The sequence below is a fragment of the Callithrix jacchus genome, chromosome 1, assembly GCF_049354715.1.
Source record: "Callithrix jacchus isolate 240 chromosome 1, calJac240_pri, whole genome shotgun sequence".
In the NCBI taxonomy this organism is placed as follows: Eukaryota; Metazoa; Chordata; class Mammalia; order Primates; family Cebidae; genus Callithrix; species Callithrix jacchus.
Window position 1 is genome coordinate 98743203 of NC_133502.1, and position 27498 is coordinate 98770700.

The 27498-nt window shown below is 44.1% G+C and overlaps 1 long non-coding RNA gene and 1 pseudogene across 3 annotated transcripts; one reads left to right on the forward strand and one right to left on the reverse strand.

The window, feature by feature from the left end:
- Positions 1-23: 23 nt before the first annotated feature.
- On the reverse strand, positions 24-27483 carry LOC118154445 (uncharacterized). Of its 2 annotated transcripts, XR_004744294.3 has the most exons (4): positions 26505-27483; positions 16074-16246; positions 5172-5314; positions 24-3874 (listed from the first exon to the last, which is right to left on the reverse strand). It is a non-coding gene; the product is annotated as an uncharacterized LOC118154445 (long non-coding RNA). The 2 variants fall into 2 exon arrangements; XR_004744293.3 differs by having other exon boundaries at positions 24-5314.
- Positions 22089-23008, forward strand: LOC100389591 (large ribosomal subunit protein eL6 pseudogene; annotated as a pseudogene). The gene has a single exon (XR_013526470.1). The product of XR_013526470.1 is annotated as a large ribosomal subunit protein eL6 pseudogene (transcript).
- Positions 27484-27498: the final 15 nt, after the last annotated feature.

Here is a 27498-nt window from a genome sequence, read left to right on the forward strand (position 1 = left end):
GCCCCCCGCCCCGTGGTAGGCACTGTACTCCTCCTATGTTTACCAAACATATTTTGCTTTTCTACAAGCTTCCTTCTGTGGACAAATTCTCTTAAGTCCTAGCATTTAGAGTAATTATACACAATTACTTCCATTGTTAATGAAAATAGGCATATAATTCTCCATATTTGTGTAATTGTGACTTAAGACAAAAAAAACTTGAAAAGAGTAGTAAAGGAAGAAAGAAAACTAGGCAAATCTTGCACAGATTATAGACAAGCAAGCTATAAATTGTTCAATGAGAAAGTGATGTCCAGGCCCCTGGAAGCCTGCCGTTAGCACTCACTTGCAGGCAAGGCCAAAATAAAAAAATAAAATGCCTGAGAAGTATCAGAGGAGGGAATCATAAAAATTGCCCAGAGAATATTAGAACAAAACAAAACAAAAAGATGGACTAGGAAAGGGAAAGAGAAGTCTTCCAGAAAATCAACCCAGGAAGTCAAAAATTCAATGACTAGAAGTTTTAAAAGGGAAACAGAAAAAGTAGAGGGAATGAAATTATGAGTAATCATGATGATAATGATAATACATTTCCAACTGAAAATTCTCAGCATAATGAATGAAAAATAAAAGAGTCACAAAAACGCAATTTCAAAACCAAACCTTAAGATTCTAAAAGCTGGCCGGGCGCAGTGGCCCACACCTGTAATCCCAGCACTTTGGGAGGCCGAGGCGGGTGGATCACGAAGTCAAGAGATCGAGACCATCCTGGTCAACATGGTGAAACCCCGTCTCTACTAAAAATACAAAAAAATTAGCTGGGCATGGTGGCGCGTGCCTGTAATCCCAGCTACTCAGGAGGCTGAGGCAGGAGAATTGCCTGAACCCAGGAGGCGGAGGTTGAGGTGAACCGAGATCGCGCCATTGCACTCCAGCCTGGGTAACAAGAGCGAAACTCCGTCTCAAAAAAAAAAAAAGAAAAAATGGATTGCTTTCTGATGAGACAAAAAGTTTAAGAGAGTTTCTTGTTAGGCCTTTGGTAACGTGTTTTAAAACTAGATTCAGACACTATTGTGAGAGAAACAAAAATTTAATTAAAAAGGAAAGCATTGAGGTCAATATATTTAAAAAGAATGGAAAGGAAAAATGGTCCTGTATCATAATAGAATATTTGATTTTTCGAAGTGACTCAAATCTAACATAACACATAGCAAAATAATTGATTTCACATGCTTTGTGGTTCCACATGCTGCCTCAAATAGAGAGGCCACAGGCTGAGGACTGGAACTCCTGTTACCTGGAGACTGTTCAGTGAGATGGTATAGATGGTAGCAGAAAACGGAAAGAAACACTGGGCTGCCCTTACCCAATGTACAATTCCAAGAAGAAAGGAAGAGAGAAAAGAGTGAAGGGAGGGCAGCACTACCTCCCTTCAGAGCTGTACCCCACGCACAGACAATGAGCCTAAGCAAGGCAACCAAGAGGCCCCACAAACGTATCCTTCCACTCTTTGGAACCGTGGCATGGCTGTTCCGCAGAGGACTGCGGGGAGTTTCATGTCAGAAGGTGACTTGATTGAACCCTCTTTCCTCACTCGTAATTTACTTAAATGCCAAAAATCTTAAAGCAGGCTGTCAACAGCTCCATGTAACATTTAAAGCACATGACCCCACTTGTGTCTCTGACTCTCCGTAAGTACTTTAAAAACACATTATCATCTCATCTCATTTTATGGCCGGGTCTTAAAGAAATGCCATTTCTTGAAATGAAATGTTACATGAATCACAGCTGCAAAGTACTGTAATGGGGCCAGCCTGATTGCCTGACACCCCACAGAACACACAAAGGCAAGAAATCTGCTCTCAAAACAAAGGGAAGACATGTCTCTTACAGAATTCCCAGCATCAAGGAGTATCCTGAAAGGGACACAAAAATTTCTGCTCAAAAGTAGAATGCAGATTTCTGAGTCATCCTGGTATGTTCCCCAAATCACCACACAGCTACTGGGTCCAAGTTTGGGGAAGACCTTGACAATGCTCCTGGGATCTGGGTTGTCTTTCAAGACGATGAGGCTGCCTGCAATGGGGACATGTGGCTTAAAATCGCCCTATAAAGTTTGGTGCAAAACTCAAGAGCACTGATCCTAAAGTACCCTGGGTTAAGAGTCTGAAAAAAATGACAGAACTGAGCCTAAAATTGATCCTCCAGTATCTTTAGACAAAAGCTTTCACAGGGGGTCTTCAGTGACAACCCATAGCAACATAGGACAAGGGCAGGCTCCGAGGAACACCCCAAAGCACTCGAAACTGAGCAGGGCCAGCCCTCATGGCATAAAAGCACATCGGATGTCTTATAAGTCATCATAACAGACCTCAGAACAGCCTGGTAATTCCCGGACTTATACCCACCTCCTGAAATCATCTTCCAAAGCCACCATATTCTGACAAGCATTGATTAAAACCTTCCCCTGAGTCCTACCTGTGTCCTGGGTCAAATTCAAATGTCTTGCCAAGAGCTTGCCTCTCTCCCAACACCGCCTCCATCCCTATCATCCATTATGCCCCGCTGGGTGTCCAAGCCTGCGGCCTGGTTGACTCTCCACCACCCACCTACTCCACCATCTCTGAGCTTGCTTTTCCAGGCTGTAGTCTTCCAAACCACACAGCAGCTTCCATAGCCTCCTTGACTAGGTAGAAAGTGCTCACTTGTCCACTAAGTCCCTGTATTCCATGGCTTTAGGGGAATTAAATGGTGTCACGTGTCATGTCTTGATTGTCTAATTCTAATGCAATCCCTCTCAGGTACCTGCTCTCCTAACTTGGTGGAACATCCAATGTCTGTCCCTTCTCCAACCTCACTTTCCTTCCCTCCAATCATCAGGTGCCCACAGGTTCTGGAGGTGGGTGGGGAACTCTCAGCATCTGGCTTCCTCGCTACCCTCGCTCCTTGCAGATGGCTGGGAGATCCACTCTTGTTCTGTCACCAGTGGGCCCTATAACCAGCTTCCTGAGCAAGCCTGTGAAGCTACTCCCCAACACCTAGGCTCTCAGACCACTCCAAAACACTCTGTCACCCCAGGTCCTGCCACCTGAGGGGCCAGGCTCAGTTTTTCTTAGGCTCTTTCCATTCACACCTGAACCCTGGTCCTCTGCAGGCCCTAAATTCCACCTGCACCCTGGGGCCAGCCTGCTTTTCCAACCTTGGAAATGCAAAACCTTCATTCACCTGCCTTTTCTTTAATAAAGGGTCTTAATTGCCATGGGGAAGCATTTGATGGTCCCAACAGACCAGACCCTAGCCCCTAGAATGGGAAAAAGTTGTTTATATTTCTTAGTGGAAGGAAACAGTTAAATTTATTTAAATGCACCATAAGTGCAATTATTATTATTATTATTATTATTTTGAGATGGAGTCTCACTGGGTTGCCCAGGCGGGAGTGCAGTGGCGTGATCTTGGCTCACTGCAACCTCCGCCTCCCAGGTTCAAGTGATTCTCCTACCTCAGCCTCCTAAGTAGCTGGGATTACAGGTACCTGCCACCACGCTCAGCTAATATTTTTGTATTTTAGTAGAGACGGGGTTTCATCATGGTGGCTAGGCTGGTCTCTAACTCCTGACCTCAGGTGATCTGTCCGCCTTGGCCTCCCAAAATGCTGGGATTACAGGTTTGAGCCACCACACCCAGCTCGTAAGTGCAAATTTTAGACAGCACTTCTATAAAACAGAATTATTTTGTAATGCATGTATTTATTCATCAAACATTTATGGAGCCTGCATTGAGCACAGCAAAATGCTGGATGATAGGAATACAAACTAGAGAGACACAGAACTTACCCTCAAGATAGGTCTGGAAAGCAGCCATCAAAGAGACCCCTCCTACGCACCATGATGAAAACCTGTTTATTATCATTTAAAACCATTTATTACTTGTCTGTATGCAGATAGCATATACTTTTATGTCTTGAATTACCTGTGGATTACTTTACTTTTAAAAGAGAGGATTGTAGATAGAATTTCTTTAGGGAAAAGCCCATTAGTACCCAACACCAAAAATACATGAGTTTTCACAGGCTTGTGGTTGTGCAACTGAACACCTCACTCACGGCATTTGCTCCTCTATGACGGGAGGCGCTCCTGCAAGTCCCGTGATTACATTTTATGCAGAAAGCAAGCCAAGCCCAGAGAAGTTAATTAATTTCCACGGAAGGGGCTAATCCGCAGGAAAGAGGCCCAGGTCTCTCACCGGTGAATCATTTACATAAGCAGCTGCTCACCCTTGATTCAAAACTGTGTTCCTTACTGGAAGTGGACAGGAAGCTTGACGTGTTGAGCTGCTGGGAGAAGGGGAGCAATGCTTGGGGGTACTGTGGTCATCAGAATGGGATTTACCCGGAAAGCTGAGAAAACTTAAGCTTTCAGCCGAACCCTTGTGCAAGCTCCTTAGAAAACTAACCCTTCCTATACATTCCAATTAGGAGACTGCAATTTCTCAAGTTGTTATTTGTCGGGATCTGTTTTCTCATTCTGAATCAACAATAGTTGTTATGTTTAAAATACATTTGTGCTGAACTTTAAAAATTCTTTTTCTTAAATAGGGTCCCCCAAATGATGTAAGCTTCAAGCAGCCTGGTTTCTCCTCTGGTTCTCAGTCTACAATTCCGTGTTTGTTCAGTGAGGTGAGGGTGGTTACAGGGCACTGAGGCACAGAGAAGGGAAGCACAGGCCCCTAGCATCCTTCGTCTTGTTGCAGTAGGTAGATAGGCGGACAGGGATGGGGCAGGACAGGGCCCTGAGGAATGTCAGGCAACAAGTGACTGTCATGCGATTGCTGGCAGCTCATCAAGAATGATAAATGGTCTTGGTTGGTGCCAGAGAGGGGAAAACTTCCCAACAACCAGGAAACATCTTGAGCTTATGGGCAACAACTTCCCAGTAAGATCCTAGGAATTGAGCAAACATGTCCAGGCATGTGCATTCAGAGGCAAAATCGCAGTTTGACTGGTGTAAGACCTTCTTCTGGGGGCACTAGACCAGTAAGGAAAAATTGTCCTAAGAGAGCACGTGCATAATGTCAGCCACCAAACAGTGCATGCAGCCCCTCCCAGGAGCTGCCAAGTCACATGGCAATTAGCCAACAGCCCACCTAAGGGAAAGGACGAGGGGAGGAGACCAGGAAGAACCAGGAAATGGTACCTCTATAAGAGCCCTGAGCCAACGATCAGGTGGGGCACTCCATCTTTTGAGTTGCTTGCTTGGTTTCTTCCATGTGTACTTGTCTTTGCTTCAATAAATTCTCATCTCTGCCTTCAATCTGTTTCTGTCTTTACAATGAGTATCTAGCCAAAAAAACATAGGGGAAGTATTGTAGAGGTCTATCAGCTTATTCGGTTATTTTCTGCAATTTATGAAGTTTGTGTTATTTTTGAAATGTGTCATTTGTTGTGATTTCTTTTCCAATCCTAAGTATTCGCTTTGATCACTAATATTGTCTTTGCAGTTTTGTACTATTTTTCTACAAGAAGGCCCCGGAATGATATAAGCTTCAGGCCCCACCAAACCTCCAGCTCCAGAAGCAGCTCCCACGGTTTCAAGAGCCCTTTATTTCCTGTTGATCAAAGTAAAGGAATATTCAGACATTATCCTCTGCCCAGAGGAGAGGAAATTTGGCTGTCTGAAAGATTCTGGGCTAGAGGAGAGAGACAGCCAGGTGGTCCCCGAGGCTCACTTTGCAGGAGTTTGATAAAAGATGCCAACCAGATTAGTGGCTTTAGGAAAAAAATAGAGTATGTCAGTAAGTGGCAGCTGCTTCTTGTACCTTTCAGGAGGACTCAACAGCAAACAGTGAATTGAGACTCAGGTGGCCAGTCTGAAAGCATAGACGGGGAGAAAGAGGATTATATCAAAACCAGTGTTTTCTGCTGTGCTCCTTAATCTCTGTCAACCTAGTTGACTCTCAGGATTGAAAAAACCAACTCTTTCCTGCCAGTGAAGTTTAAAAGATGAAAAAGAAAGAAAGAAAGAGCAGGGGGAACCCCAACTCTCCCTCTACCCAGATTCTAGGGTCAATTGCTTTATCAGTCAGGGCCCCTACTGCAGACAGCAGTATCCACTTTAATTAGTTTAAATGCAAAGAAGTTTCGAAGGATACAGAGCATTCTTAGAATTGCGGGGAAGGCTGCAGAAGCAGGCTGCAGCCGTAGGGCGCTGCCTGGATCAGCAACACACACCTGCGGAGGAGCGGCTCTCTTGGTGGCTTGGTTAAGTGGTGTTGTTTTGGAAGGTGTCCTTAAATCCCACTCTAGGCTCATTTTCAAGCAGAACTCTGGTCAGTGTATTTCACCTAAGAGCAGTGGTGATAATCTGGAAATCTCATCTTTTGCTGTTAGAATGAAAAAGATCTTTCCAGAGTTGTAACAGTAATGTCTGACCCCCTTTGGGGATTTTCTCAAGGACTCCTCATCATAAAACCCAGCAATATTGAGCAAAATGTGTCTGGAAAAGTATCAAAGAATTAGTCAGTGCAATAGGCAGGAACATCGGTCCTGACTGACGCTAGAAGTATTGTGGGGCCCAATAGCCATAATAAGGACAAGGATACAAAGATGGAGTGGTTTGAGTTCCACTACCTTTGTTATTCCGGCTCTGTCTTCCCTCATTGTCTTTATCATGCTGCCTCTTATGCTGCCACTGTTGTCAACAAAGATGAAAAAAATTATGCCATAAATAGGAACATTTCGAAAATGTTCATATTTCCCACTGGAGGTCTCTCCCAAAGCAGGGAGATTCAGTAGTTGACTATTACCATTTTGAATTTTTGAATTTTCTTTTTTTTTTTTGAGGCAGAGTCTTGCTCTGTTGCCAAGGCTGGAGTGCAGTGGCAGAGTCTCGGCTCACTGCAGCCTCCACCTCCCAGGTTCAAGCGATTCTCCTGCCTCAGCCTTCCGAGTAGCTGGGATTACATGTGTGCCCCACCATGCCCAGCTAATTTTTGTATTTTTACTAGAGACAGGGTTTCACCATGTTGGCCAGGCTGGTCTCAAACTCGTGACCTCAGGTGATCCATTCGCCTCAGCCTCCCAAAGTGCTGGGATTACAAGTGTGAGCTACCACACCAACTTGAATTATTTAATATTGTAAAGCAGACTTTTTATTACATGTGTTTGGAACATATGACAAATATCCCATAAGAGCAATACAATACAATAGGTCCTCTGGGTTGTGAAGAGGACCTGCCGTTACAGACAAGTTCAACTTCTGTAATTGTGTGAATTCTTCATGATACACGATTAGCAGCATCTCCAATAACAATAGCTTCTAATTACTGATTTTGAGAGTATTTTCATATCCTTTATAGAGATTTTTACACGTAGGTTAGCTCAGATTCCTTCCTAAGTCTGTCTCAGAGAAATGATACAAACACACGATCCTTCTCTTCTTGGCTCATCCATGCCTCTAGCAAAAGACCTGAGAATATTTGGTTCAGTAATTTCTCTAATGGGCTTGGAAGTATCACAGTTCTCTGCAGGATTTTGTCCTCACTGTTGAGCTTGTTTTCCCTTCTGGGAAACTTCTTTCTTTACAGAAAAACACATCAGCAAAATTTTTCTGGCTTTGCTACCTCTCTAAGCTTCCCTGGGCAGTAGTAAATACTTACCAGATCCACTAGAATTCAGTTTTCTGTCCTGGCACTGAGTCCTAAAGGCACTGCTTGTGGTGGTTTTACTGTGTCAACTTAGCTAAAGTGGAACTATGCTGCGCAAAAGTCCTTTCCCCAGATGATTCCAAGTGGGGACTGCACACAAGGAATTTTTGCATGCAGTTTGGAAGCCACGTAACAGCAGCAGTTATGATTTTAGTTCGGTGCAGGCCCCAGGGACTAGTCTTGTTAGCATGGGGCAAAGGCAGGGCATGCAGCTCCTTCAGCTCCCACCAGATCAACTGCTTCAGCTTCAACTAGTCCTGGGCCAGGCACATGCACAGCTCCATAACAAAAGGCACCGATTCTTTCATAGATCATCAGCACCACTGGAGTTAGACATCAGTGAAACACAGATCCAGGCTTCAGTTTGCCCTGAGTGTTCTACTTGTCTATTTCCCTCTGCTTCACAGCCAGCTTTTTTTCCCAACTGCCTGCCCTGCTGACCTACAACACCCTCAGGCCAGCCACAGCTCCCCTTCATGGTCCCTCGTTGGTGACTCTTCTACAGTCCCTACCCAATCTCCTTTGAGAACTATACTTGCTTACCCCTCACACGGTTGTGTAAAGTCTAAGCTTTGTAACAAATCCCTTATTCATACCACTCATAGTGGTTGTGCTTCCCAGATCAAACTCTGATGCTCTACTACCAAGTGTGCTGACAGGGAGCAGCATGACAAATGAACCAGAGGAATTCTACTGAAATCTCAGCTAGTAAATGACTGCAGTCAAATCAACCTTCCCTCAAGAGCAGTGGCAGAAAGCAAATCAACACACCTAACACACCTTGTTCCTAAGTCATCAAAAGTGTTCACATTTCTTATGCTTTCGGATCCAGCCGTTCCACCTCTAAGAATTTATCTTGAGGAAATAGCTATAATACTTTGATAAATTATTTGGTGAACCTTTCAAGGGACATATTTGAGTTAAAATAGATGGTCCCTGAACTGCTACATCAAGATGGTTAGTTACGCTGACCGCAGAACTTTTTGTTTTGCTGAGTGAGGGTACAGAGATGAATGGCTCTGAACTCTGGACATCATGGGGACATTTGAAAACCGTCTGCAGAAGAGAAAAAAGAGAGGAGAGGCCACTGTCTGGAAAGGAAAATGGGTTAAGCACAAATATCAAATGGCTAAGTTTCTAACTGTTTCTCCACGAAATATTCATGTCCTCTAATTCACAGTGGGGTTGGCTCTATTTGGAGGTAAGTCTGAGAGGGGAGACCCCCTCACCTCCTTCTGTTTCACCTCCTCCCTCCCCCTCTTCTAGATGGGAAGGAGAGTGAAAAAGGAAAATAAAATAAAATAAGATACCCACAAGCTGGGAAAATGACTCCCTTTTTAGTGCCCAACGTCTCTGCTATCTGTTAACCTTGAAAGAGCTGCAAATGAGTGTTATCTCTGCCCTGGAGCCCAGCACTGGGTCACGCCCCACATCTCCACGGACCAGGCTTCCTCCTGAAAACACCTCTGCCAACAAACAGATTGTTGCTTTTGTCTTGTCTCTGTAAGCCTCCTCCCCTGCTGGTCCCCACTCATGCTGCATATGAATTAGCAAATCAATGAAGCCAAAAGATTGTCAGATCAGAAGTTCAGCAAATGGACAATGACATAGTTCCACCTCAGTTTCCCCTTTAGCCTTGTAAGCCTATAAAAGGGAGAGAAGCTGCAGCTCTGAGAGCTCAGTTAAAAAGGCTATAGCCACCCCACCTTCCGCCCCGCCGTCAATTCCCGGCGGAATAAAAAATTCACTTCCTCAGTTCGGTGTTCAAGAGGTTTGCCCCCCACAGCTCCTGCTTCAAGTCAAAGCACTGAGTCCTGCTTATAAAAAATACACATAAGGCAAAAATGGGAAAAAATAGAGAACTGTGGGAAACAGTCTAGAGTTGAACAATTGGGAATTATTTAAATAAATTGTGTCATTTCTACAAAAAAATACTGAGATACCATCAACTGTATTGTAAAAGAATGTTTAATGACGTGAAAAAAAATCTTAAGAGAGCACATTTCAAATACAATGTAGACCATTAACCCAGGAAAAAGACAGAGTGACCACCGAATGCTGGCAGCTGCTATGGTACATGAGGCCAATTTTAATTTTCTTCCTTTTATTTACTTATAATGTCTTAAATTTCTACCATAAACATGTATTTCTCTTGTAACAGAAAAAGCAGCTGTATGCATATTTTTGTAAACTTGGTGAGGTTTATTGAGATGGAGCAGAGGCCCCACATTTTACGGGCCTATGAGCCCCCCCAAGTATGAAAATAAAGGAAAATCTTGAGTTCCTAGAAAGGGGAATTCCAGGTACCTTGCTAGCTAGCCATGAGAAGTAAATGAACAACTTGATAAGCAACAAGGTAATTAGTAGCGTAAAACAACAGCAAAGGAAGTTGGAGTCAGGAGACATTTGGTGTCGCTATCAAAACTAAAGGTAACATCTGAACATATGTCTCTGAGTTGTTTTACAGAAACCCAGACTCCCACCAAACAGAGCCAAGTAGACCCCAGATAAGAGGGAGCTGAGGATTGAACTCTGACCACCATTTTGTGTTCTAAATTTCTTCCTGAGGAATCTGGAGGGAGTCATACCCATGAGCCAAAGCTAACATTTTTTTTCTGCTGAACCCAAATTTTTAAATAGAGACTGTCTTCCTTAACCAATTGCAAATCAGAAAATCATTGAATCTGCCTATGACCTGTAAGTCACTGCTTCAAGATATCCCACCATTTTAGGCCAAAACCAATGTGTAACCTCATGTATTGATTTCCAATTTGGCTGGTAACTTCTGCTTCCTGAAATTTACCTCGGCCTTTAAAAATCCTTGCTTGCAAGCTATCAGGGAGGTCAGGATTTGAGCATTATCGGCCTGGTCCTCCTTGCTTGACACCCTGCAAACCAACAGCTTCCGTTCTATTTCTGTCACTGCAAAACCTCAGTTTGGATATCTGGTCTTACTGTGCTGGGTGAGCAGACCCCAGCTCAGTCTTATAACTTGATACCCAGAACACAGACTCAAAGGTAGGAGAGAAACAGTAAGTAGACTTAGGCAAGGTTTCATGGTCCAGAAATTGCTATTTGGATCCAGCTGCATCCCATCACCATCCCAACACCCTCCAGGAGTTGGAGCACCCTACTCTCCACCCCCAACAGAATCACAATGGGAAGTGCAGAAAACTTAACACAAAAGAGGTGGCTCATTGTCCTCAACAGGAGGCAATCTGAGTTTCTACTGGACTCTGTCAAAGGCTGACAACTGACTCTGGGGAGCAACTTGGTACTCTCTAGCAGACTGAAGGCGTGCTTCCAAGTTTACACCCTAAAGAAACATGTGCTTAAGGACTTGTGCATTAGAATGTTTATTCACTTTGGGGTCTTTTTATTGGATTTTTTTTTTTTTTTTTTGCTATAGAAAAATCTAAGCATATATAAAAGTTAACCGTTATATAAATGTACATAAAAGTTAACACTCCTGTCACTCTGTTTCAATAACAATCAATTCATAGCAGTATCATTTCACCTAAACCCCACTCACTCATCACCACACCTGTATTATTTCAAACCACATCCGAGACATTCTATCATCTCATTCATAAGTATATACTGAATATATACATATTCAAAATTCGCAGATATGTATAAAATAAAGAATCTCCTAAAAAATAACCAAAAATAGGCCAAGTGTGGTGGCTCACGCCTGTAATCTCAGCACTTTGGGAGGTCCGGGCAGGCAAATCATCTGAGGTCAGAAGTTCGAGATCAGCCTGGCCAACATAGTGAAACCCCATCTCCACTAAAAATACAAAAATTAGCTGGGCATAGTGGTGTGCTCCTATAATCCCAGCTACTCAGGAGGCCAAGACAGGAGGAGAATTGTTTGTACCTGGGAGCCAAAGTTGCAGTGAGCTGAGATCGCACCACTGCACTCCAGCTTGGGCAACAGAGCAAGACTCCATCTCAAAAAATAAAATAAAATAAACAATAAAAATAACCAAAATATTAATAATCATAAAATGAACAACCATACTAACAAGAAAAAACAATTATTTCACATTATTTTTAATTATCAGGTCAGAGTTCAAATTTTTGATTTTTTTCATAAAAGAGAGACTTCTTAAGACAATTGGGATTCTGAAAGTAATGGGATATTCAATGACATTTTTGTTTTTCTTGAGATGGAGTCTTGCTCTGTCACCCAGGCTGGAGTACAGTGGGTGCGATCTCAGCTCACTGCAACCTCTGTCTTCCAGGTTCAAGCAACTCTCCTATCTCAGCCTCCCAAGTAGCTGGGACTACAGGCACACATCAACATGCCTGGCTAATTTTTGTATTTTTTAAATAGAGATGAGGTTTCACCATATTGGTCAGGCTGGTCTCGAACTCCTAATCTCAGGTGATCCACCCGACTCGGCCTCCCAAAGTGATGGGATTACAGGCGTGAGCCACTATGCCTGGCCTTAATCATACTTTTTAATGTTACATTTTTTAGACATAATAATGATTTTGTATTCTTTAAGCCTTATGCTGAAATATTTGTGGCTAAAACGATATGTTATTGGGAAGATTTGCTTCCAATGGGAGTAACAGGGGTACAAATGAAGCAAGACTGCTCATGAGTTTGTCATTATGGAAACTGATAGACACATGAGGGGTTTTTATACTGCTCTCTCTGCTTTTGTATATATCTTCAATGTTACATCATAAAAAGTTTTAACCAGCCTGGCCAACATGGTGAAACCTCGTATCTACTAAAAATGCAAAAATTAGCCAGGTGTGGTGGTACACACCTGTAGTCCCAGCTACTTGGGAAGCTGAGGCAGGAGAATCACTTGATCCCAGGAGGCAGAGATTGCAGTGAGCTGAGATCACACCACTGCACTCCAGACTGGGCAACAGAGTGAGACCCCTTCTCAAAAAAAAAGAAAAGTTTTTAAAAAGCAGATTTAAACAATATATTGTTTACACATAAAAAGATAAAAAGAAGGCCGGGCGCCGTGGCTCACGCCTGTAATCCCAGCACTTTGGGAGGCCGAGGCGGGTGGATCACGAGGTCAAGAGATCAAGACCATCCTGGTCAACATGGTGAAACCCCGTCTCTACTAAAAATACAAAAAATTAGCTGGGCATGGTGGCGCATGCCTATAATCCCAGCTACTCGAGAGGCTGAGGCAGGAGAATTGCCTGAACCCAGGAGGCAGAGGTTGCGGTGAGCCGAGATTGTGCCATTGCACTCCAGCCTGGCTAACAAGAGCAAAACTCCATCTCAAAAAAAAAAGATAAAAGGAATAAAGAAAGAGAAAGGTAAAGATAAATATAAAATTAAGGACATGGTTACCTTGGGTTGGGGAGGCAGAGGGTTTTCAAACGTAAATTATTGGAAATGTTCTAGCTCTTAGTTGTGATTTTTATGTTATTTTCTAAATTAAAATACTGCATAATAGGTAAAAGACATTGGTCATTTATGCACCATGACAATACTGTGGTGTCCCAAACCAAGGATTATAATTAATTCAATTTCTGTGCACTTGGAGGCCAAAGAGAAAGGAGAAAAATTGCTAGTGACCAGTACACACACACACACTCTCACACTGAAAAAGTAGCTCCAAAAACAATGCTTATCTCTACTACATGCAGCACTCTGAAGTCTTCTATTCTAGTTCACTTGTTTAAATATGCCAGTCAGGATTCAATAAACTGGTTTCCTGACCCTGTATGACCCACAGTGTGCAAAACACTGGTCCACGTGATGATTAGTGCCTCTTCAAATTCTCACACTCTAAAAAGCTTAAGTTGGTTTAATCTATTCAATAGGCAGGACAGCTGATTACAAACAGCAGTGGCAAAAAAGGGGCTTCTTCTGTATTACTATCGCAGAAGATACAGGGGACCGCTCTCTTGCGCTGGGCTCCTTTTCCAGTTCTCTAAATGATGGAGGGTCTTGGGACTCAGTACTCTCTCTGCACCCAAGCCCAGGGGATATCATCCAGCTCCTAGACTTTATAAACCATTTATATCCCAGTGACTCTCAAATTTGTATTTCCAGCCCTAACCTTTTCCCTGAGCTCCAGATTCTGACATCCAGCTGTCTACATAACATCTCTACCAGGATATCTATTACTGCTCTTAAACCTTTACTCTATAGTCTTTCTTTTTTTTTTTTTTTTTTTTAGATGAAGTCTCACTTTGTCACCAGGCTGGAGGGCAGTGCAGTGGCGCATTCTTGGCTCACTGCAGCCTCTGCCTCCTGGGTTCAAGTGATTCTCCTGCCTCAGCCTTCTAAGTAGCTGGAACTACAAGTGCGCGCCACCATGCCCGGCTAATTTTTGTATTTTTAGTAAGTAAAGACATGGTTTCACCATGTTGGCCAGGATGGTCTCAATCTCCTGACCTGATGATCCACCTGCCTTGGCCTCCCGAAGTGTTGGGATTGCAGGCATGAGCCACCAAGCCAGCCCCATACTCTGTATTCTATGCAGAGTAATAATGACACTGTTGCTGATCCTCAGGCACAGACTAAAAGCCCTGCAGTCATTCCTGACTTCTTTCTTTCTCTCACACCCCACATTCAACTCCTCATCAAATCCTTCCCCTCTCTACCCCCAGGCATATTCCAGATCTGACCACTCCTAGCCATTTCCTCCTGACCACCGCAACCACTTTAGCCCACTCCATCAATTCACTTTACCTCGAATGTATTCCTTTCACACCTAGAATGTTTTTCTGCCCTTCAGACTTCATTTTCTACCAGTTGCACCTCCAGAACAGAGGTACATGCCTCTGCTTTCTAGCAAAATAAGAAGAAAGGCATGTTCCAGGTAGAATTCCCCAGGAAATTGACATGGAGCAGGGCCTCCCTCTCAGGGACCTGAGAGCCCTGCACAGAAGCATGGAAATAAAGGAGTATCTTGAATTTCTTCTAGAAAAGATCTAAGCACCTAGGCAGCCCTGAGAAGTAAGTAAGCGACTTGATAAGCAACAAGGTATTCTAAAACAATTGCCACGGAATTTAGAACCATGGGATATTTGGTTCCCCTAGAGAAACTAAAGATAACTTTTTTCTTTCTTGAGACCAAGTCTCGCTCTGTTGCCCAGGCTGGAGTGCAGTGGCGCAGTCTCAGCTCACTGCAACCTCCACCTCCCAGGTTCAAGTGATTCTCTTGCCTTAGCCTTCTGCGTAGCTGGGATTACAGGAGCCTGTCACCGTGCCCAGCTAATTTTTTGTATTTTTAGTAGACACAGGGTTTTACCATGTTGGCCAGGCTGGTCTCAAACTCCTGACCTCATGATCTGCCCTCCTCGGCTTCCCAAAGCACTAGAATAACAGGCATGAGCCACCACACCCAGCCAGATAACATTTTAACATAAGTCTCCAAGTTGTTACTCAGAAACCCAGACCCCTACCAAACAGATCTGCAGGGAAATGGACCTCAGCTAAGGGGAAACTGAGGCCTGAATCCTGACCACCTTTGTTCTAGATTTCTTCCTGAAGGGCCTGGAGGCAGTCACACCCACAGGCCAGAGCTTGCATTCTTTTCTGCAATTCTCTCTTCCTTAACCAATTGCAAATCAGAAAAGCTTTGAATCTACCCCGACTTTTAAGCCCCTGCTTCAAGATATCCTGCCGTTTTTGGCTTAAAAAAAAAAAAATTTTAGCCAGATTAAATTTAAAGTAGTTTAATTGAACAATGAACAACTGACGAATTGGGCAGCCTTCAGAATCACAGCAGATTCAGAGACCTCAGTGCAGCCACGTGGTGAAAGAAGATAAAAAAAGGGAACTGACGTACAAAAGTTGGATGTGAGGTACAGAACAGCTGGATTGGTTACAGCTCAGCGTTTGCCTTATTTGAACACAGTTTGAACACTCAGCAATGTGAGTGGTCGAAGTACTGCTGCTGGGATTGGTCAAGACTCAGCTATTGGTACAGACACATATTCCTATGTTAGTTTTTCAATTTTGTCTGCCTATCACGCTAGGTTGCAGGTCGTCCACAAGGACCCAAATACAGAAGTACGGAGTCCTTCTCCGGCCATCTTTAGTTTGCTTTAACAGGCTAAACCCAATGTGTAACCTCCATGCATTGATTTACAATTTTGTCTGTAACTTCCGCTTTCCTGATATTTACCCCTGCCTTTAAAACCCTTACCTGCAAGCCATGAGGGAAGCTGGAAATGAAGCATAAGCTACCTCCTCCTTGCTTGGTGCCATGCAGACAAATGCCTTCCTTCCTACCACTGCAAAACCTCAGTGTGGATATCTGGTCTTACTGTGCCAGGTGAGTGGACCCCAGTTTGGTTCTACAACATGATCACCCTAACAGGACAAGGTACACCCTGCTCGCTCCCCGTCCAAGGCATCGCCTCTGAATTTGTCAGATGCCAGGAGCCATGCTTACTTGTATCAGTTTTCTCCCCTGTGTCTTTTGGGCTGTTGAGTCCTTCATCAATCTTCATCTTTTGTCTTCCAAAGATACCTCATAATTTCTGGACCACTGATGGGACCCCTTCTTGCCTCCTTTTCCAGTAGAAGTATGGATTTTTTCATACATGTACATCCTTTGTGCCATTGCTAGAAATATTGCCAAAAAAAAGGAGACAAATGTATATGTTTAACCCAACATCTTGATCCATGTCCTGCTCACATCTCCAGCCACAGCACCCATCATTTTCCACTTTGAGCTGAAGTGAGCCAAACAGACTCCATCTTAAATATGAGCCTGACCAACTCCGTCTTAGCCTCACCCTCCCCTCCAGTTCCCCCTTTGGGTGCACGGCTGGATCACGCTGTATCCAGAACCTTGTAACTGTTGTAACCACATTCTGCTTAGCAAGTCCCCCAGCCATTGTGATTACCCCGCTTAGTAACCAACAATCATGAGAACAGTTTTCCTCTTGGTAACCAGCTCTCCCTTTTAACTTGCTTGTTCTGCTTCTGTAAAATTCCACTTCAGCTGGGCTCCCACTCCCCCGCCTAAAAAATGGGTATAAAAGACTTTACCTCCCCTTCATCAGGCCGAGAGGTTTTTGAGCATGAGCTGACTCTCGGTTGCCAGCAATAAAGAACAATTCAGAGTGTGGCGCTTTCCTTCTACCTGGCTCAGGTATAACAGAGCTCCATGCTGCAAGCACAGTGCAATCCTTGCAGCTACCAAAATGGCAGAAACCCTCTCTCTTTTCATCTTTGTTCTGTACACTTTTTTCTTCACACTTTTCCTCAACACACAGTATTTTTCCTTGCATCACCACTGACCAAAAAACAGTTTCTTCACCTGGTTAATTTGACCTTTAGGTCTCAGTTAAGATGTTATTTCCTCTGAGAAGCCTTCTTTGATCTCCTTTCCCCAAGACTGAGCTAGGCATCCCTCCCACTTACCTCTGGTTAAGTACTGACTTTGGGGATCATCCATTGTTAAGATCTAAGCCAAGGCTCTCATTTTACGTGCCTCAGGGAAAGAAATTAATTCTGGAAAGGTAAGATTACCCAGCCAATTAGTAACAGACCCTGGACCCGAATTTAAGTCTCCTTTTTTCTAATTCATTCTTATCTACAGCTATTGAACCAGGCATTAATACAGTATTGTACTTGTTGAACTTCTGTCTCTAATTATCTGGCTTTTCTCCTCTATCTTCCTATCAGATTGTCTGTTCTAACAGGACTGCTTTCAGGGAGTCTATTATATTCCTAGACCCCTCCATATTTTCCTCTATTCTATTGGTTGCTGCTCATCACCTGTTGGCTTAGAAATCAGATAGTGCCTTGTTTATGCAGTAAAAGTAAATAAGGACCCAAAGATCTGTTATCAAAGGGCATGGGTTTTAGTGCATCTGCTTTATGCCGTCTAATCAGAGTCATAGAGAATGTTTCTAGGTATTGCTTTCTATTGAGTTAGGAAGTAGATACTAAATTCATAGATTAGTGAGTTGAGTCTGGGGGAAGGGCTGCGTTATATCTTCTCCCCTTCTTCTCTGTTTTTAGACCTCTGAGAAATTTTTTAAAGCGATACCCCTCACTGTCATACAGGATCTACATTGTGCTGCTTGAAGACCTTGAAATATTGTGCCACTCAATGTCACATTAATGTGCTAAAAAAAAAAAAAAGTGGATCATGATGTATTATGTTTGTCTTGGTACCATATTATAGACCAGAATAAAATGTAAAGATAGAAAGACTGATATTGGACAAAGTATCATCCATATGTTACCAATAAAAAACAACCAAATAAGTGGGATCAAAAATATTACATACATCCAACATAAATATACACAAGAACAGGGCTTCTTTACTTCCAGTAGCTCATCTTATCTTTATCAGAGGTCCCACTCCACATAGCAGGGGTGGCTGAGGTGGGAATTTAATCAGTTTACAGTATCTTAGTCTCCTCCGGTTTAAACAATTTTTTTTTTTTTTTAAAGCAAAGTCTCCCTCTGTTGCTCAGGCTGGAGTGTGGTGGCATGATCTTGGCTCACTGCAACCTCCACCTCCCATTTCAGGTGATTCTCCTGCCTCAGCCTCCTGAGTAGCTGGGATTACAGGCATGCGCCACCACCCCCAACTAACTTTTGTGTTTTTAGTAGAGACAGAGATTCACCAGGTTGGTCAAGCTGGTCTGGAACTCTTGACCTCAAGAGATCCATCCACTTCAGCTTCCAAAAGTGATGGTATTACAGGCATGAGCTATTGCATCAGACCTAAATAATCTCTTTAAATTATTCATTTCTGCCGGGCGCGGTGGCTCACGCCTGTAATCCCAGCACTTTGGAAGGCCGAGGCGGGTGGATCACGAGGTCAACAGATTGAGACCATCCTGGTCAACATGGTGAAACCCCGTCTCTACTAAAAACACAAAAAATTAGCTGGGCATGGTGGCACGTGCCTGTAATCCCAGCTACTCAGGAGGCTAAGGCAGAAGAATTGCCTGAACCCAGGAGGCGGAAGTTGCGGTGAGCCGAGATCGCACCATTGCACTCCAGCCTGGGTAACAAGAGCGAAATTTCGTCTCAAAAAGAAATCATTCATTTCTCTTTTGGGTAAATGCTCAGTGTCATGGTTTGAATGTACCCCTCAAAGTTCATGTGTTGGAAGCATAATCCCCAATGCAATAGCGCTGAGAGGTGGTATCTTTAAGAGCTGATTAGTTCATGAGGGTTCTGACCTCATGAATCATTCATGGATTAAGGTCATTATCACAGGAGTAGGTTAGTCGTTGCCAGAGTGGGTTTGTTTTAAAAGCTAGTTCTGCCTTCTCTTATCTCTTAATCTTACATGTACTTTCTTGCCCTTCTGCCTTCTGCCATGGGATGATGTAGCACAAAGGACCTCGCCAGATGCCCACACCATGCTCTTGGAGTTCTCAGCCTCCAGAACTGTGAGCTAAATAAACTGCTATTGTTTATAAATTACAAAGTCTATGGTGGTCTATTACAGCAGCAGAAAATGGACTAAGACACTCACACTTTTAGATTTCCTCCATTTCCCCCAGATCATCTCCAAGATGTTACTGAGAATATATAGCCACATGGCAGTGGGTAAAGAGGCCTCAGATTCTTACATGCAGATTTGAGTCCTTAGGTCTGGGTGGCATGTAGCTGAGCTCATCTGGCCCCTGAGTACCTAGCTAGAATCTGCTGAGTTGTAGCTGGTAAACTTGTGACTTCCGGGTTCAAGAGAACTGATGCTTCTGACTGGTGGTCCTAACCTGTGATAAAGAACCTTCTCAGTTATTCCTGCTCTACCACACAGCCCTATTATCTTTTGCTTCTCCTCAGGACACATGACAGCTTCTCGGTACTTCCATACCACACAAGAGAAGTCTGGACTTGCTAACTCAGGCTCTCTCTCTCTACCTAACCACAGAAGGTCACTTCTTCCATGCCACCTCCTATAGATGAGAGGGGACGTATCAATTCTCTGAGATTTTTGCAATCTCTCTGGGTATCCTTTGGGATGCTAGTTAGTGTTGTCTTCTTCTCTGGGACACCCCCAAATTTTTCAGGAGCTTCCATTAATGTAGTCTCCCAACCTCTCTCCCCTTCTGATACCATCACCCCAAGACTGGTGGGGGCTCTGGCCCTTATGACTCAGAACTTCAACATGTTCTTCCTTTTCTGCTCATTTAAGAGCTTTAATTTCCTTCACTATTGTGTGCTGTACATTCTTTACACCTTACCCACCTTCCCTCCTCCAACCTTTGGCTTAGCTTTTTTTTTTCTTTTGAGACAGCGTCTCATTCTGTTGCCCAGGCTGGAGTGCAGTGGCACAATCTCAGCTCACCGCAACCTTCAGCTCCCAAGCTCGAGCAATTCTCATGCCTCAGCCACCTAAGTAGCTGAGACCACAGGCATGCACCACTACATCCAGCTAATTTTTGTATTTTTGGTAGAGACAGGGTTTCACCATGTTTGCCAAACTGGTCTCGAATTCCTGCCTGCCTCGGCCTCCCAAAGTGCTGGGTTTACAGGCAGGACCCATCATGCGCCTAGCCTTGGCTTAGCTTTTAAATGATGGGCAGGGCACAGGAGGTTTACCAATAAGATAAATGCTTATCTGGATATCTGTCAAAAGTATTTATGCTCTACTGCACTACTCCTGCTATCATTCCCATACCTGTTCATTTTCATCATAGATCAGATTTGTGACACGTGTGTGATTACCAGGTTTCTATTCTACCTGAGGAATTTCTTTTCCTGCAGAGCTTTCTTTTAACAAGAGATCACACATGAAATCCATAAAAGAGGACCTACTGTTCATTCCTCCTCCTTTCATTTTAACAGTCTTGTTTTGTGGGGGTAGGGTGCAGAGTCTAGCTCTATAGCTCAGGCTGGAGTGCTGTGGTGCAATATTGGCTGGCTGCAACCTCTGCCTCCCAGGTTCAAGCGATTCTCCTGCCTCAGCCTCCCAAGTAGCTGGGATTACAGACATGCGCCACCACTAATTAGCTTTTTAATGATGGGCAGGGCACAGGAGGTTTACCAATAAGATAAATACCTGGCTAATTTTGGTATTTTTAGTAGAGACAGGGTTTCACCATGTTTGCCAGGCTGGCTCTGGACCTCAGCTGATCCTCCTGCCTCGGCCTCTTGAAGTGCTGGGATTACAGGCTTCAGCCACCCTCCCTGGCACCATTTTTCCAGAATCTTAAAAGGACACTTGCACAGCACTAGAGAAACCATTAGCCTGAGGAGAAGTTTTCTGCCTCCATTCCCCAACCTCTAGCTTCACTTTCCGTCTTCCTACTGCAATAACTCCTCACCCTGGGGCACTAATACCCTCTTCCCACAGACACTTGCAGTCACCTGGTTTGCTGCATATGTCACGCTAGTAGAAGAAAAGAAGTTAGTAAACTAAACAGCTTCTATCAGCCAGGTCAGTTTTGTCTTTACAAAATCCCCCGTACCGCTGCCCCTTCCGTTCATGCACCCACGTGGAGAACCTCCACCAGCCAAGTCACAGCATTGGCTTCTGTGACATTGCAGTCCCCAGGCCAGGCAGGAAAACCACTATGAAGACCGGGTTGACTCTGCTTCAGTTGGGGTCAACAGTAGAGGAGCCCTCCCTCTGTGCTAGGCACCACGTTAGCATGGGTCACGTCAGTTCCACCAAACTGAGCAGGACACAGCCCTCACTCCAGAAAAGCCTAGAGTTTACAGGGAGTGATCACAAACCACTCACTCACACAAACACACACACACCAAAAAGATACAAGAAAAGTATTAAGTGCTAGGGGAATTTAGAGGTGAGAAGTCACATTTAATTGGAGAGTAGCTTCATCTGTAAGATAGACCCATCTCTTTGTAACATCTATGTAAACAGAAGACAATATTTACGCAATATGATCATTTTTAAATTGAATTTCCCACTGATTATGCCCATTACACCTGTCATAATGAGGAAATGCACTCAAATTTCCCAGCGTTTATGTGAACTATGGACTTCATTTCCTAGCTGAGATACTTCAGCCTGCGTTTGATGAGACTGTCACAATGGACATGGGGTCCTAGCTACAAGCCATCAGGGAATACATTGACTACTTTCTATTTCGTATTTTTTTAACACATAGAATTTTTAATGTTCCAAGTACTATTCTAAGCACTTTGGAAATATTTAGTCACTTAATCATCGTAAGCACCCAAGAAATAGGTTCCATCGCTATTCCCATCTTACATAGGGTGAAACTGAGGCACAGGTCAATTATATAACTTACCCAAGTCACATAGCTAATACACGGTGGGGTTGGGATTCAAACTCATGCAATGTGTGTTCTTAACCACTAAATTGTTTATTGACTTGATTACAACAGTCCTCTAGGTTTGATCTATGGTGGAAGATAATTTGGCATGGGTCTCTCATGTTTCTGCACATCTTTGAGCAGAGGCATGACTCCCTTTGTTCCTATTATTTAAGAATGTTTGAGCTCTTTCCCATCTTGCAAGATGGCCGGTGAAAAAGTTGAGAAGCCGGATACTAAAGAGAAGAAACCTGAAGCCAAGAAGGCTGATGCTGGTAGCAAAGTGAAAAAGGCTAGCCTCAAGGCTAAAAAAAAGCCCAAGAAGGGGAAGCCCCATTGCAGCCGCAATCCTGTTCTTGTCAGAGGAATTGGCAGGTATTCCCGATCTGCCATGTATTCCAGAAAAGCCTTGTACAAGAGGAAGTACTCAGCGGCTAAATCCAAGGTTGAAAAGAAAAAGAAAGAAAAGGTTCTTGCAACTGTTACAAAACCAGTTGGTGGTGACAAAAACGGCGGCACCCGGGTGGTTAAACTTCGCAAAATGCCTAGGTATTATCCTACTGAAGATGTGCCTCGAAAGCTGTTGAGCCACGGCAAAAAACCCTTTAGTCAGCACGTGAGAAAACTGCGAGCCAGCATTACCCCCGGGACCATTCTGATCATCCTCACTCGTCGCCACAGGGGCAAGAGGGTGGTTTTCCTGAAGCAGCTGGCTAGTGGCTTGTTACTTGTGACTGGACCTCTGGTCCTCAATCGTGTTCCTCTGCGAAGAACGCACCAGAAATTTGTCATTGCCACCTCAACCAAAATTGATATCAGCAATGTAAAAATCCCAAAACATCTTACTGATGGTTATTTTAAGAAGAAGAAGCTGCGGAAGCCCAGACACCAGGAAGGTGAGATCTTCGACACAGAAAAAGAGAAATACGAGATAACAGAGCAGCGCAAGATTGATCAGAAAGCTGTGGACTCACAAGTTCTACCAAAAATCAAAGCTATTCCTCAGCTCCAGGGCTACCTGCGATCTGTGTTTGCCCTGACAAATGGAATTTATCCTCACAAATTGGTGTTTTAAATGTCCTAATAATCTAATTAAATAACTGATTACCTTTAAAAAAAAAAAAAAAGGAATGTTTGAAAATGTTCTTATTTTTTAAACACATAGAATTTTTAATGTTCCAAGTACTATTCTAAACACTTTGGAAATAGTTAGTCACTTAATCATCGTAAGCACCCAAGAGATAGGTTCCGTCTCTGAAAAGTGAAGAGCTTTTAGAAGATAGAGATATTGTCTCCTGCTGGACCAGAGGGCAGACATACTTATTGCCCATTATAAAAGATTCAGACTCCCTGAGTTCAGGGTTGCTCTCTTGTAATGTAATTAACAAGTGACATGTGGTCTCCTTTGTATCACCCTGTGGGAATTGGGGCTCAGGGAACTGGCTCAACTGCTGATACTCTGGCTAATGCTATATCTGTAAATGACAAAGTCCTTTGTCTCTGAGCCAAGAGTCTCCTGTCTTCTGCCAGCAGCCATAAAACTATAGTAGTTTATAAAACTTGTTAGCTTGCAAGTAGTGTAAAATTGCAGACTCTTCACAGTTCTTGACAACCTATATCCCCAGCATGAACATGGATTTGCTTCATAGAAAACCTAGAAAAGGCAATGTTTAAGCCATGTCTTAAGTGCTAGAGAAGGATTTCCTATCAGAAGAATGGCATGTCAGGAAGTAGGAGTGTGCATGATACTACAGCAAGTGACTAGGACATGTGGCTCCAAGTTCCAGGTTATCCAGTAAGTTTTCCACTGGGGGAATAAACCTGTTTTTAGATAAATCTCCTTCCATAGCTCCCAGCTTCTCTTTAGAAGCCACAGCATGGTTTCATTTTTTTTACTTTCTCAAACTGACCACCCATGAGCTAAGACATCACAAGCTATAATTTCCATTCTTCCTCAATTATCTCTGATTGCCTTGCCCCTGGATATCAGGCTTGCTACAAGACGAACATCTAGGTTCTAGCAAGAGCTAAAGAAGTCTGTGACAGCTTAGGTCAGGGAGAGTGTCCTGTTCACTAGGAGCAACAAGGCCTTCTCTGCACTTCAGAGGTATGCCTGCCATTAGACTGATGTTTGTGCCCTGAGTTACAAATTTTACCCTAAACATCTGTTGGAGTAAGACATCTTGGGCTTAATTGATGTCAACTGCAACCTCTGCCTCCTGGACTCAAGCAATCCTCCCCCCTCAGCCTCCCAAGTAGCTGGGACTATAGGTATGCACCACCACGCCCAGCTAATTTTTTGTATTTTTTGTAGAGATAGAGTCTCACTATGTTGCCCGGGCTTATCTTGAACTCCTGCGCTCAAGCAATCCACCTACTTTGGCCTCCCAAAGTGCTGAGATTCGTTTTAATGGGAATGTTCACATGTAAGATATTCTATACAACTTGAGTGTATGAAAGAATCTCCTAAAGATTAAAATGGAGGACTTAGTTTTTACTCCAGCAATATGCTTACGTCTGATTTTGGGGTCTCCCCAGAAGCAGAGCCTAAGAATACGTGTCTTAGTCTGTTTTGTACTGCTATTAACACGATGTCACAGCCTGGGTAATTTATAATAAAAATTACCACCCTCCCAGTTCTGTCACATCTGCAGACATTTATTTAAGCTGGGAAGTCCAAGATCAATAAGCCCACAGGGCCTTTATGCTGTGTCATGCCATGGCAGAAAGTGGAAAGGTGAGAGAGAGAGAGAGAGAGAGAGAGATCAAACTCACCAAACTCACAGCCTCAAGTCCTTTTATAATAAGCATTGATCCATTCATGAGGATACAGCCCTTTTAATCTAAATACCTCCCATTAGGCCCCACCTCCTGACATGGTTGTATTGGAATTAAGTTTCCAAGACATGCTTTTTTTTTTTAGGGGACATATTCAAACCACAGCACAAGGATTCAGATAAAATAGCTTAATCCTACTGGGAAACCCTAGGAGCCAGTGTAGTGTACATACCTCCTAGTACTTGTATACTAATTCTTGTCAGCTTTGGTTGAAGGCTGTTAATTCTTTTGTGTTTGTTTTTCTGTTTTTGTTTTGAGGTGGAGTCTCACTCTGTCACCCAGACTGGAGTGCAGTGGCACAATTTTGGCTCACCACAATCTCTGCCTCCCAGTTTCAAGCAATTCTCCTGCCTCAACCTCCTGAGTACCTGGAACTACAGGCGTGCGCCACCACACTCAGCTAATTTTTATATTTTTAGTAGAGATGGGGTTTCACCTTGTTGGCCAGGCTGGTCTCAAACTCCTGACCTCAGGTGATTCGCCCACCTCAGCCTCCCAAAATATTGGGATTACAGATGTGAGCCACCATGCCCAGCCTGAAGGCTGTTAATTCACCAACACTTCTGCTTCCTAGGCAAGGAGAGAAGGCTGATGGGTGGAAGCCAGCCAAATGGTGAGGCCAGAGAGACGTGGGGGCAGGGAGGACGCTGACCCAGACTGAAAGGCTTCTGCTGCCAAGCAAGGGCCACAGAGCCAAGCATACACACTCACTCTCCCTTAGAAAAGAAAGTCATAAGAAAACAAAACAGCACTTTAAAATTGTACCTTATAATAGAATGACTAAAAACTCAGGGCTCAAAGTTGTGTTTTTAAAAAAAGTGTTCTGGAAGAATCTTTACTGTGTAAGCTGTGAACAAGAGACGTCTCTGGCTGCCCCTCTGCCGAAAAGCAGTTGCTTGAGCAGCATGCCCAGCTGTGGAGGGGAAGACGGAGGTGCTGGAGAAGTCACCTCCCTTGTTCTGCCAGTCCCCAGTTCTCCCCTGCCTTTCACTTGTGTCCAACACAGGCATAGGCCACGTGAGTGATTATCCTTCAACCGAGAGGTAGCTGGCCCCTGAAAGACTTGGGGAGGGGTGGGAGGCTGTATCATCCATACTTAAGGTCACTCCCCTGGTCTGCCCAGTGACACACAGTGGTCATGCTTTGCAGAGAGAGCAGATCCTGAACGTGCAAGACAGGGCATGTTGCCTGGCCTTCGTGGCTGCCTCCAGGATTGGTTGAAAAGGATCTAGATCCAGGCCAGGCATGGTGGCTCCTGCCTGTAAGCCCAGCACTTTGGGAGGCTGAGGTGGGCAAATCACTTGATGTCAGGAGTGGAGACCAGCCTAACCAACATGACAAAACTCCATCTCCACTAAAAACACAAAAATTAGCTGGGCATGGTGGCGCACACCTATAGTCTTAGCTACTAGGGAGGCTGAGGCAGGAAAACAGTTTGAACCCAGGAGACAAAGGTTTCAGTGAGCCAAGATCACACTGCTGCACTCCAGCTTGGGTGACAGAATAAGACCCTGTCTCAAAAATAAAAATAAATAAATAAATAAATAAATAAATAAATAAAGGCTCTAGGTCTAGACTTGGGAAGCGATTCCTGAGGCAGGGGGAGTTCATGCCTAAGTGGGTACAGTGTGTTCAGTGAAGTTGCTCAACTATTCCTCTCCTTTTCCTGTACACAAATAGGGCAGGCATCAGCCAAAGACAATTGACAAGGGGCAGGGAGCAAAGGGGAAACACTGAGACAACCTGTGGCCTTCAGAACTCACCTTTGTGAGAGGAGGGTCATCACCGTCCCTTGCCTGCTCAAGGCTCTCAGCAGAGGTCTGCAGGTGTCGCAGCAGCGAGGGCCCCTCCCCAGCTGAGCACCCTTGTCCTACCTGCTTCATGATTTGGCCGTATGTAGCACCACCGCCTGGACAATGGACGATTAAATATTCTTCTTCAAACTCAGTCCTTTTCTGACACACATATATTTATTAATAAAGGAAATTTGACTTCATTACCATAAATGAAAATGCAATCTCACTGGCCACCAGTGAAAACTAAACGTTATTAAATTCTAGCCAGATCTTCTTGCCCACCGTCAGCTAGACTTCCAAGAGCCACTCCTGCTTTCTGTTGAAAGAAGACATAAGGCTTGCTCTTTGATCAATCAGAAGGACTGAAATAGATCTGGGAAGAGAGTGTGTTTCTCGGTCTATGCGATATTGTTATTTAATGTCCTGTCAGTGCTTCTGACCTAGCTCTGGGAGATACCAGCCTCCTTCTAACATTCTGGGTTTTGCTGGCTCACTGCGTACTCCTCCACATTGCTGGCAGGGACTCCAAATGCCTAGAAAATTTGCAGCAGAAGTAGGTCACCACCCAGAGCTGAAGCCCTGCCAATGCCTCACGGGGTGGTATGCAGACACTGGTCTCCAAAGGACACCGAAGAGAGAGATTTTCAGTCTCCTTCCCCAGGGAGGAGTGGAAGGGAGAGCCACCAAAGAAAGGAAACCAGAATGGAAGAGAAAGAGAGTAAGAAGGGGCACAGAGTGAGCAAGACAGGATGATGGAGAGGACAGCACACAGCACTCACCACTGCCCCCTCCGTGGAAAAGCTGCAGCAAATGTCTTTCACCAGCAGGAACTTTCCTCTCATTAAAGCAGTTGAACCCTATTGAACACAGAGCCTTCCTGTCTACTAATCACTGCGGTACTGACTGCCGTGGGATCCCGTCAACGCAGCCATTTGGACTCACAGTTAAACCTGCAAAAGAA